At 37.7% G+C, this 9,403-nt stretch overlaps 1 pseudogene; it reads left to right on the plus strand.

Moving 5' to 3' along the window:
- The first annotated feature begins 6,481 nt into the window (after window positions 1-6,481).
- On the plus strand, window positions 6,482-7,277 carry LOC101331347 (small ribosomal subunit protein eS1-like; annotated as a pseudogene).
- Window positions 7,278-9,403: the final 2,126 nt, after the last annotated feature.

The following is a 9,403-nucleotide window of genomic DNA, read 5'->3' on the forward strand; positions in this document are numbered from 1 at the left end:
AGTAGGTCTGTGTCTTTATTCCCGTCTTGCCTCTATGTTCTTCATGACTTTTTTTTTTTCCATTAGATTCCATATATATGTGTTAGCGTACAGTATTTGTTTTTCTCTTTCTGACTTACTTCACTCTATATGACAGACTCTAGGTCCATCCACCTCACTACAAATAACTCAATTTCATTCCTTGTTATGGCTGAGTAACATTCCCTTGTATACATGTGCCACATCTTCTTTATCCATTCATCTGTTGATGGGCACTTAGGTTGGTTCCATGTCCTGGCTATTGTAAATAGAGCTGCAATGAACATTGTGGTACAAGACACTTTTTGAATTATGGTTTCCTCAGGGTATATGCCCAGTAGTGGGATTGCTGGGTCGTTTGGTAGTTCTATTTTCAGGTTTTTAAGGAACCTCCATACTGTTCCCCATAGTGCTGTATCAATTTATGTTCCCACCAACAGTGCAAGAGGGTTCCCTTTTCTCCATACCCTCTCCAGCATTTATTGTTTGTAGATTTTTTGATAGTGGCCATTCTGACCGGTGTGAGATGATATCTCATTGTAGTTTTGATTTGCATTTCTCTAATGATTCATGATGTTGAGCATTCTTTCATGTCTTTGTTGGCAATCTGTATATCTTCTTTGGAGAAATGTCTATTTAGGTCTTCTGCCCATTTTAGGATTGGGTTGTTTGTTTTTGATATTGAGCTGCATGAGCTGCTTGTAAATCTTGGAGATTAATCCTTTGTCAGTTGCTTCATTTGCTAATATTTTCTCCCATTCTGAGGGTTGTCTTTCTGTCTTGTTTATGCTTTCCTTTGCTGTGCAAAACTTTTAAGTTTCATTAGGTCACATTTGTTTATTTTTGTTTTTATTTCCATTTCTCTAGGAGATGGGTTAAAAAGGATCTTTCTGTGATTTAAGTCATAGAGTGTTCTGCCTGTTTTCCTCTAAGAATTTGATAGTGTCTGGTCTTACATTTAGATCTTTAATCCATTTTGCATTTATTTTTGTGTATGGTGTTAGAGAGTGTTCTAATTTCATTCTTTTACATGAAGCTGTCCAGTTTTAACAGCACCACTTATTGAAGAGGCTGTCTTTTCTCCACTCTATATTCTTGCCTCCTTTATCAAAGATAAGGTGACCATATGTGTGTGGGTTTATCTCTGGGCTTTCTATCCTGTTCCATTGATCTATATTTCTGTTTTTGTGCCAGTACCAACTGTCTTGATTACTGTAGCTTTGTAGTATAGTCTGAAGTCCAGGAGCCTGATTCCTCCAGCACTGTTTTTCTGTCTCAAGATTGCTTTGTCTATTTGGGTCCTTCTTGTTTCTATACAAATTGTGAAATCTTTCATTCTAGTTCTGTGAAAAATGCCAGTGGTAGTTTGATAGGGATCACATTGAATTTGTAGATTGCTTTGGGTAGTAGAGTCATTTTCACAATGTTGATTCTTCCAATCCAAGAACATGGTATATCTCTCCATCTGTTTGTATCATCCTTAATTTCTTCCATCAGTGTCTTATATTTTCTGTATACAGGTGTTTTGTCTCCTTTGATAGGTTTATTCCTAGCTATTTTATTCTTTTTGTTGCAATGGTAAATGGGAGTTTCTTTCTTAATTTCACTTTCGGATTTTTCATCATTAGTTTATAGGAATGCAAGAGTTTTCTGTGCATTAATTTTGTATCCTGCTACTTTACCAAATTCATTGATTAGCTCTAGTAGTTTTCTGGTAGCATCCTTAGGATTCTCTATGTATAGTGTCATATCATCTGCAAATAGTGATTGCTTAACTTCTTCTTTTCTGATTTGGATTCCTTTTATTTCTTTTTCTTCTCTGATTGCTGTTGCTAAAACTTCCAAACCTATGTTGAATAATAGTCGTGAGAGTGGGCAACCTTGTCTTGTTCCTGATCTTAGTGTAAATGGTTTCAGTTTTTCACAATTGAGAACAATGTTGGCTGTGGGTTTGTTGTATATGGTCTTTACTATATTGAGGTATGTTCCCTCTATGCCTACTTTCTGCAGGGTTTTTATCATAAATGGGTGTTGAATTTTTTCAAAAGCTTTCTCTGCAGCTATTGAGATGATCATATGGTTTTTCTCCTTCAATTTGTTAATATGGTGTATCACATTGATTGATTTGCATATAATGAAGAATCCTGTATTCCTGGGATAAACCCCACTTGATCATGGTGTATGAACCTTTTAATGTGCTGTTGGATTCTGTTTGCTAGTATTTTGTTGAGGATTTGTGCATCTATGTTCATCAGTGATATTGGTCTGTAGTTTTCTTTTTTTGTTTTCTTTTTTTTCTGGTTTTGGTGTCAGGGTGATGGTGGTCTCGTAGAATGGATTTGGGAGTGTTCCTCCTTTGGTTATATTTTGGAAGAGTTTGAGAATGATAGGTGTTAGCTCTTCTCTAAATGTTTGATAGAATTCGCCTGTGAAGCCATCTGGTCCTGGGCTTTTGTTTGTTGGAAGATTTTTAATCACAGTTTCAATTTCAGTGCTTGTGATTGGCCTGTTCATATTTTCTATTTCTTCTTGGTTCAGTCTCGGAAGGTTGTGCATTTCTAAGGATTTGTCTATTTCTTCCAGGTTGTCCATTTTATTGGCATATAGCTGCTTGAAGTAATCTCTCATGATCCTTGTGTTTCTGCAGTGTCAGTTGTTACTTCCCCTTTTTCATTTCTCATTCTATTGATTTGAGTCCTCTCCCTTTTTTTCTTGATGATTCTGGCTAATGGTTTATCAATCTTCTTTATCTTCTCAAAGAATAAGCTTTTAGTTTTATTGATCTTTGCTGTCATTTCCTTCATTTCTTTTTCATATATTTCTGATCTGAGCTTTATGATTTCTTTTTTTCTGATGACTTTGGGGTTTTCTTGTTCTTCTTTCTCTAATTGTTTTAGGTGTAAGGTTACATTGTTTATTTGAGATGTTTCTTGTTACTTAAGGTAGGATTGTATTGCTATAAACTTCCCTCTTAGAACTGCTTTTGCTGCATCCCATATGTTTGGGTTGTTGTGTTTTCCTTGTCATTTGTTTCTAGGTATTTTTTGATTTCCTCTTTGATTTCTTCAGTGATCTCTTGGTTATTAAGTAGTGCATTGTTTAGCCTCCATGTGTTTGTATTTTTTACAGATTTATTCCTGTAATTGATATCTAGTCTTATAGCGTTGTGGTCGGAAAAGACACTTGATGCGATTTCAATTTCCTTAAATTTACCAAGACTTGATTTGTGACCCAAGATATGATCTATCCTGGAGAATGTTCCATGAGCACTTGAGAAGAAAGTATATTCTGTTGTTTTTGGATGGAATGTCCTATAAATATCAATTAAGTCCATCTTGATTAATGCATCATTTAAAGCTTGTGTTTCCTCATTTATTTTCATTTTGGATGATCTGTCCATTGGTGAAAGTAGGGTGTTAAAGTCACCTACTATGATTGTGTTACTGTCGATTTCCCCTTTTATGGCTGTTAGTATTTGCCTTATGTATTGAGGTGCTCCTGTGTTGGGTGTATAAATATTTACAATTGTTATATCTTCTTCTTGGATTGATCCCTTGATCATTATGTAGTGTCCTACTTTGTCTCTTGTAATAATCTTTGTTTTAAAGTCTATTTTGCCTGATATGAGAATTGCTACTCCAGCTTTCTTTTGATTTCCATTTTCATGGAATATATTTTTCCATCCCCTCACTTTCAGTCTGTATGTATCCCTAGGTCTGAAATGGGTCTCTTGTAGGCAGCATATATACAGATCTTGTTTTGGTATCTATTCAGCCAGTCTATGTCTTTTGGTTGGAGCATTTAATCCATTTACATTTAAGGTAATTATGGATATGTATGTTCCTATTACCATTTTCTTAATTGTTTGGGGTTTTTTATTGTATGTCTTTCCCTTCTCTTGTGTTTCCTGCCTAGAGAATTTCCTTTAGCATTTGTTGTAAAGCTGGTTTGGTAGTGCTGGATTCTCTTAGCTTTTGCTTTTCTGTAAAGGTTTTAATTTCTCCATCAAATCTGAATTAGATCCTTGGTGTGTAGAGTAATCTTGGTTGTAGGTTTTGCCCTTTCATCACTTTAAATATGTCCTGCCACTCTCTTCTGGCTTGCAGAGTTTCTGCTGAAAGATCAGCTGTTAACCTTATGGGGGTGCCCTTGTGTGTTATTTGTTGTTTTTCCCTTGCTGCTTTTAATATTTTTTCTTTGTATTTAATTTTGATAGTTTGGTTAATATGTGTCTTGGCATGTTTATCCTTGGATTTATCCTGTATGGGACTGTCTGTGCTTCCTGGACTTGATTAACTATTTCCTTTCCCATTTTAGGGAAGTTTTCAACTATAATCTCTTCAAATATTTTCTCAGATCCTTTCTTTTTCTCTTCTTCTTCTGGGACCCCTATGATTTGAATGTTGGTGCATTTAATGTTGTCTCAGAGGTCTCTGAGACTGTCCTCAATTCTTATCATTCTGTTTTCTTTATTCTGCTCTGCAGTAGTTATTTCCACTATTTTATCTTTCAGGTCACTTATCTGTTCTTCTGCCTCAGTTATTCTGCTATTGATCCCTTCTAGAGAATTTTTAATTTCATTTATTTTGTTGTTCATAACTGTTTGTTTGCTCTTTAGTTCTTCTAGGTCCTTGCTAAACGTTTCTTGTATTTTCTCCATTCTATTTCCCAGATTTTGGATCATCTTTACTATCATTATTCTAAGTTCTTTTTCAGGTAGACTGCCTATTTCCTCTTCATTTGTTAGGTCTGGTGGGTTTTTATCTTGCTCCTTCATCTGCTGTGTGTTTCTCTGTCTTCTCATTTTGCTTAACTTACTGTGTTTGGGGTCTCCTTTTTGCAGGCTGCAGGTTTGTAGTTCCTGTTGTTTTTGGTGTCTTCCCCCAGTGGCTAAGGTTGGTTCAGTGAGTTGTGTAAGCTTCCTGGTGGAGGAGACTAGTGCCTGTGTTCTGGTGGATGAGGCTGGATTTTGTCTTTCTGGTGGACAGGTCCACGTCTGGTGATGTGTTTTGGGGTTTCTGTGGCCTTATTATGATTTTAGGCAGCCTCTCTGCTAATGGGTGGGGTTGTGTCCCTGTCTTGCTAGATGTTTGGCATAGGGTGTCCAGCACTGTAGCTTGCTCATTGTTCAGTGGAGCTGGGTCTTGGTGTTGAAACAGAGATCTCTGGGAGATTTTCACCATTTGATATTATGTGGAGCTCGGAGGTTCTTGTGGACCAATGTCCTGAACTTGGCTCTCCCATCTCAGAGGCACAGCCCTGATGCCTGGCTGGAGCATCAAGAGCCTGTGATCCACAAAGCTCAGAATAAAAGGGAGAAAAAGAAAAAGAAAGAAAGAAGGAAGAAGATTAAATAAAATAAAATAAAGTTATTAGAATAAAAAAATAATTATTAAAAATTTTTTAAGTAATTAAAGAAAAAAAAAGAAAGAAAGAAGGGAGCAACCAAACCAAAGAACAAATCCACCAATGATAACAAGCGCTAAAAACTATACTAAAACAACAACAACAAATGGACAGAGAGAACCCTAGGACAAATGGGAAAAGCAAAGCTATACAGACAAAATCACACACAGAAGCATACACATACACACTCACAAAAAGAGGAAAAGGGAAATATATACATATATTGTTGCTTCCAAAGTCCACATCCTCAATTTGGGATGATTCGTTGTCTATTCAGGTATTCCACAGATGCAGGGTATCAGGTTTCTTGTGGAGATTTAATCCGCTGCTCCTGAGGCTGCTGGGAGAAATTTCCCTTTCTCTTCTTTGTTCGCACAGATCCCGGGGTTCAGCATTAGATTTGTCCCCGTCTCTGTGTGTAGGTTGCCTGAGGGCATCTGTTCTTCGCTCAGACAGGAGGGGGTTAAAGGAGCAGCTGATTCAGGGGCTCTGACTCACTCAGGCTGGGGGGAGGATGGGTACGGAATGCGGGGCGAGCCTGCGGTCGCAGAGACTGGAGTGACATTGCACCAGCCTGAGGCGGGCCGTGTGTTCTTCATTAGACTTTGAATGTGCAAGAAATAAACTTGCATTATGTTAATTTCTATACTATGAATATACATTATATATGTGAATATTTACATATTGTTTGCACATTATATGTGTGAATAATCTTTTATCAATGATTTATCCAAAAGTATATATTTTTTTTTTTTTTTTTTTTTGCGGTACACGGGCCTCCCAATGCCTTGGCCTCTCCCGTTGCGGAGCACAGGCTCCGGACGCGCAGGCTCAGCGGCCATGGCTCACGGGCCCAGCCGCTCCGCAGCATGTGGGATCTTCCCGTACCAGGGAACAAACCCGTGTCCCCTGCACGGGCAGGCGGACTCTCAACCACTGCGCCACCAGGGAAGCCCCAAAAGTATATATTTTTAAAAGAGCTAGAGGAAGAGTAATCCAAGCAGAGGACCCTCCAGGTGTAGAGGCCATCAGAAGGGAGAGAACACTGAGCAGCACTATGGCAGTCGGCCAGAACAAGCACGTTACACAAGGTGGCCAAAGGGGGCAAGAAGAAAGTGGTTGACCCATTTTCTAAGAAAGATTGGTATGATGTGAAAGCACCAGCTATGTTCAATATAAGAAATATTGGGAAAACACTAATCACGAGAACTCAAGCAACCAAAATTGCATCTGATGACCTCAAGGGTCATGTTTTTGAAGTGAGCCTTGCTGATCTGCAGAGTGATGAAGTTGCATTTAGAAAATTCAAGCTAATTATTGAGGATGTTCAGGGCAAAAACTGCCTAACTAATTTCCATTGCATGGGTCTTACCTGTGACAAAATGTGCTCCATGGTCAAAAAATGGCAGAACATGATTGAAGTTCATGTTGATATGAAGACTACCCATGGTTATTTGCTTCATCTATTCTGTGTGCATTTTACTAAAAAATGCAACAATCAGATTCAGAAGAACTCCTATGCCCAGCACCGACAGTTCCTCCTAATCTGGAAGAAGATGATGGAAATCATAACCCAAGAGGAGCAGACAAATAAATGACTTGAAAGAGGTAGTCAATAAATTGATTCCAGACAGCACTGGAAAAGGCATAGGAAAAGCTTGCCAATATATTTTTCTGCTCCATGATTCTTTGTTAGAAAAGTAAAAATGCTGAAGAAGCCCAAATTTGAATTGGGAAAACTCTGAAGCTTCATGGTGAAGGTGATAGTTCTTGGAAAAGCTACTGGAGATGAGACAGGTGTTAAGGTCGAATGAGCTGATGGATATGAGTCACCAGTCCAAGAATCTGTTTAAAATTCAGACTTTTAATGGTGACAACTAAAAGAGCTTATTTGTGATTTTTTTTATAAAAGGGAAAGAACTAGGTATGTTCTAGAATCTAAAACTGCTCTGTCTAATACAGTAGTCACTACTACATGTGCCTCTTTCACAATTGAAATGTGTCTAGTCTGATAGAAAACAAACTTACGGTTACCAAATGGGAAAGCTGGTGAGGGGGGAGGGATAAATTAGGGCTTTGAGTTTAACATATACACACTACTATATATATAATAGATAACCAACAAGGACCCACTGTATAACATAGGGAACTATACTCAATATCTTACAATAACCTATAATGGAAAAGAATCTAAAAAGGAATATATATGTAAATATATAGAGAGAATATATACATTTTATGTTCATATATATAAAACAATGTACATATATATATAAAACACTGAATCACCTTGCTGTACACCTGAAACTAATACAACATTGTAAATCAACTATATTTCAATAAAAATTAAAAATAAATGTGCCTTGTGTGAATTGAGATGTGATATAAGTGTAAAATGCACACCAGATTTTAGAGTACAAAACAAAGAGAAACTAAAATATCTCATTAATAATTTTTATAGTGATTATATGTTGAAATGATAATATTTTTATACATTTGGTTAAATAAAATATTAGTAAATTAATTTCACTTGTTTCTCCATAGTGTGTGAACTTGAAAATTTTAAATTATACCTGTGCTTCAGTTTTGTGGCTCACATTATATTTCTATTGGACAGGGCTCTTCTAGAGACTGACAGAAAGTCAGGCTAACAAACATTGGCATAAGCAGGAGATGGGTTAATTTAAGAGGTTATGTGTTAAGGGTGTATATCACTACCACATTCACATTTCTTCATTTCTTCATCCAACAAAGAAATGTTAAAAATTATCTATGCCCAGGCACTGTGTCAAGTTTGGGAACACAAAGATGAAAGAGGCATAAACCTTTCAAGAAACCTCTAGCACAGGGGAAGAGACAGATGAGCAAACCAAGAATTACAATATATCCATTTATGAATGTTCAGCGCTAAGGCGACATGAGGAGGGACACCTGGGGTAGAGGAGAGGCAGAGAAAGCTCTCAAGAAGAGTTACCACTTGAGCTGTCTTTCAAGGGCAAGTAAGATACTCTTACAGACCCACACTTATCCAGCCCTATCCCATCCTTTCTCTCCAACTTCAATTTCTCCTCTGATAGCCCTTTCAGTGTTCTGTCTAAATGTTCTGTTCAATGGTTGACAAAAATGCCCATAGTCAAACTTCAGCATCAACTTGCTTAAACTCAACCCTAGTTTTCCTTTAGTGACATATTTTCTCTTTCCTCCATGTCCACTCTACTGGAGACCATCTCCCTCTCCCATGCCCTACCCTTCATCCCCAACTCACTAGGTGAAGAGGGGTTGGCATTTTCTTAGTTCCCCATTTCAGCTTCATGTCAATCATTTGCTGCCATTGCCAAAAATAGCTTCTAGTTCCATCCTGCCTGCCTGCCCCCACTTTAGTTGTTTTTCTTTTTGTCAACCCCAGATCAACTCCAGGTCAAACTTTCCTCTATGTCTTCAGCAACTGTGTCACAGTCCTCCTCTTTATCTCACTACCTGTCCTTATTATTCATGACTTCAGCATCCCTTCCATCATCCAGCGTACCTATTTCACAGTTCCTTGACTTTCTCAAGTCCGATGACCTTAATTCCCTTAATTTCCATTGTATCTTAGTCACTAAAAGTATAGCCATATTTTGGACCTCATCTTTGTTTATTTTTATTCTTTCACACTGTATATTTCCCTAACCCCTAAACTATGTATCTACCCTTCCCCACCCTCCACATACCATACGTATGCCTTAACACCTCCTGAATCTGCTTTTGTTTCTTATTGTGATCCCTAGGGCTGTGATGCTTCCTTATTCACTTCTCATAGTCTTGGGAGTAAAATCTGTGGTGAGGTAAGAGGAGGGTTTCTAGAAAGCAATCCCTCCCTCAAAACTCAATGATATCTGCTCTAGTCATTTTCCACTGGCACTCACCTGTAATGCCTACTTTTATCTTGATAAATGTCATCCTTTCTTCAAGGTCAAACTCAAATTCCCTCCAGGAAACA

This window comes from Tursiops truncatus, chromosome 1 (genome assembly GCF_011762595.2).
Source record: "Tursiops truncatus isolate mTurTru1 chromosome 1, mTurTru1.mat.Y, whole genome shotgun sequence".
Classification (NCBI taxonomy): Eukaryota; Metazoa; Chordata; class Mammalia; order Artiodactyla; family Delphinidae; genus Tursiops; species Tursiops truncatus.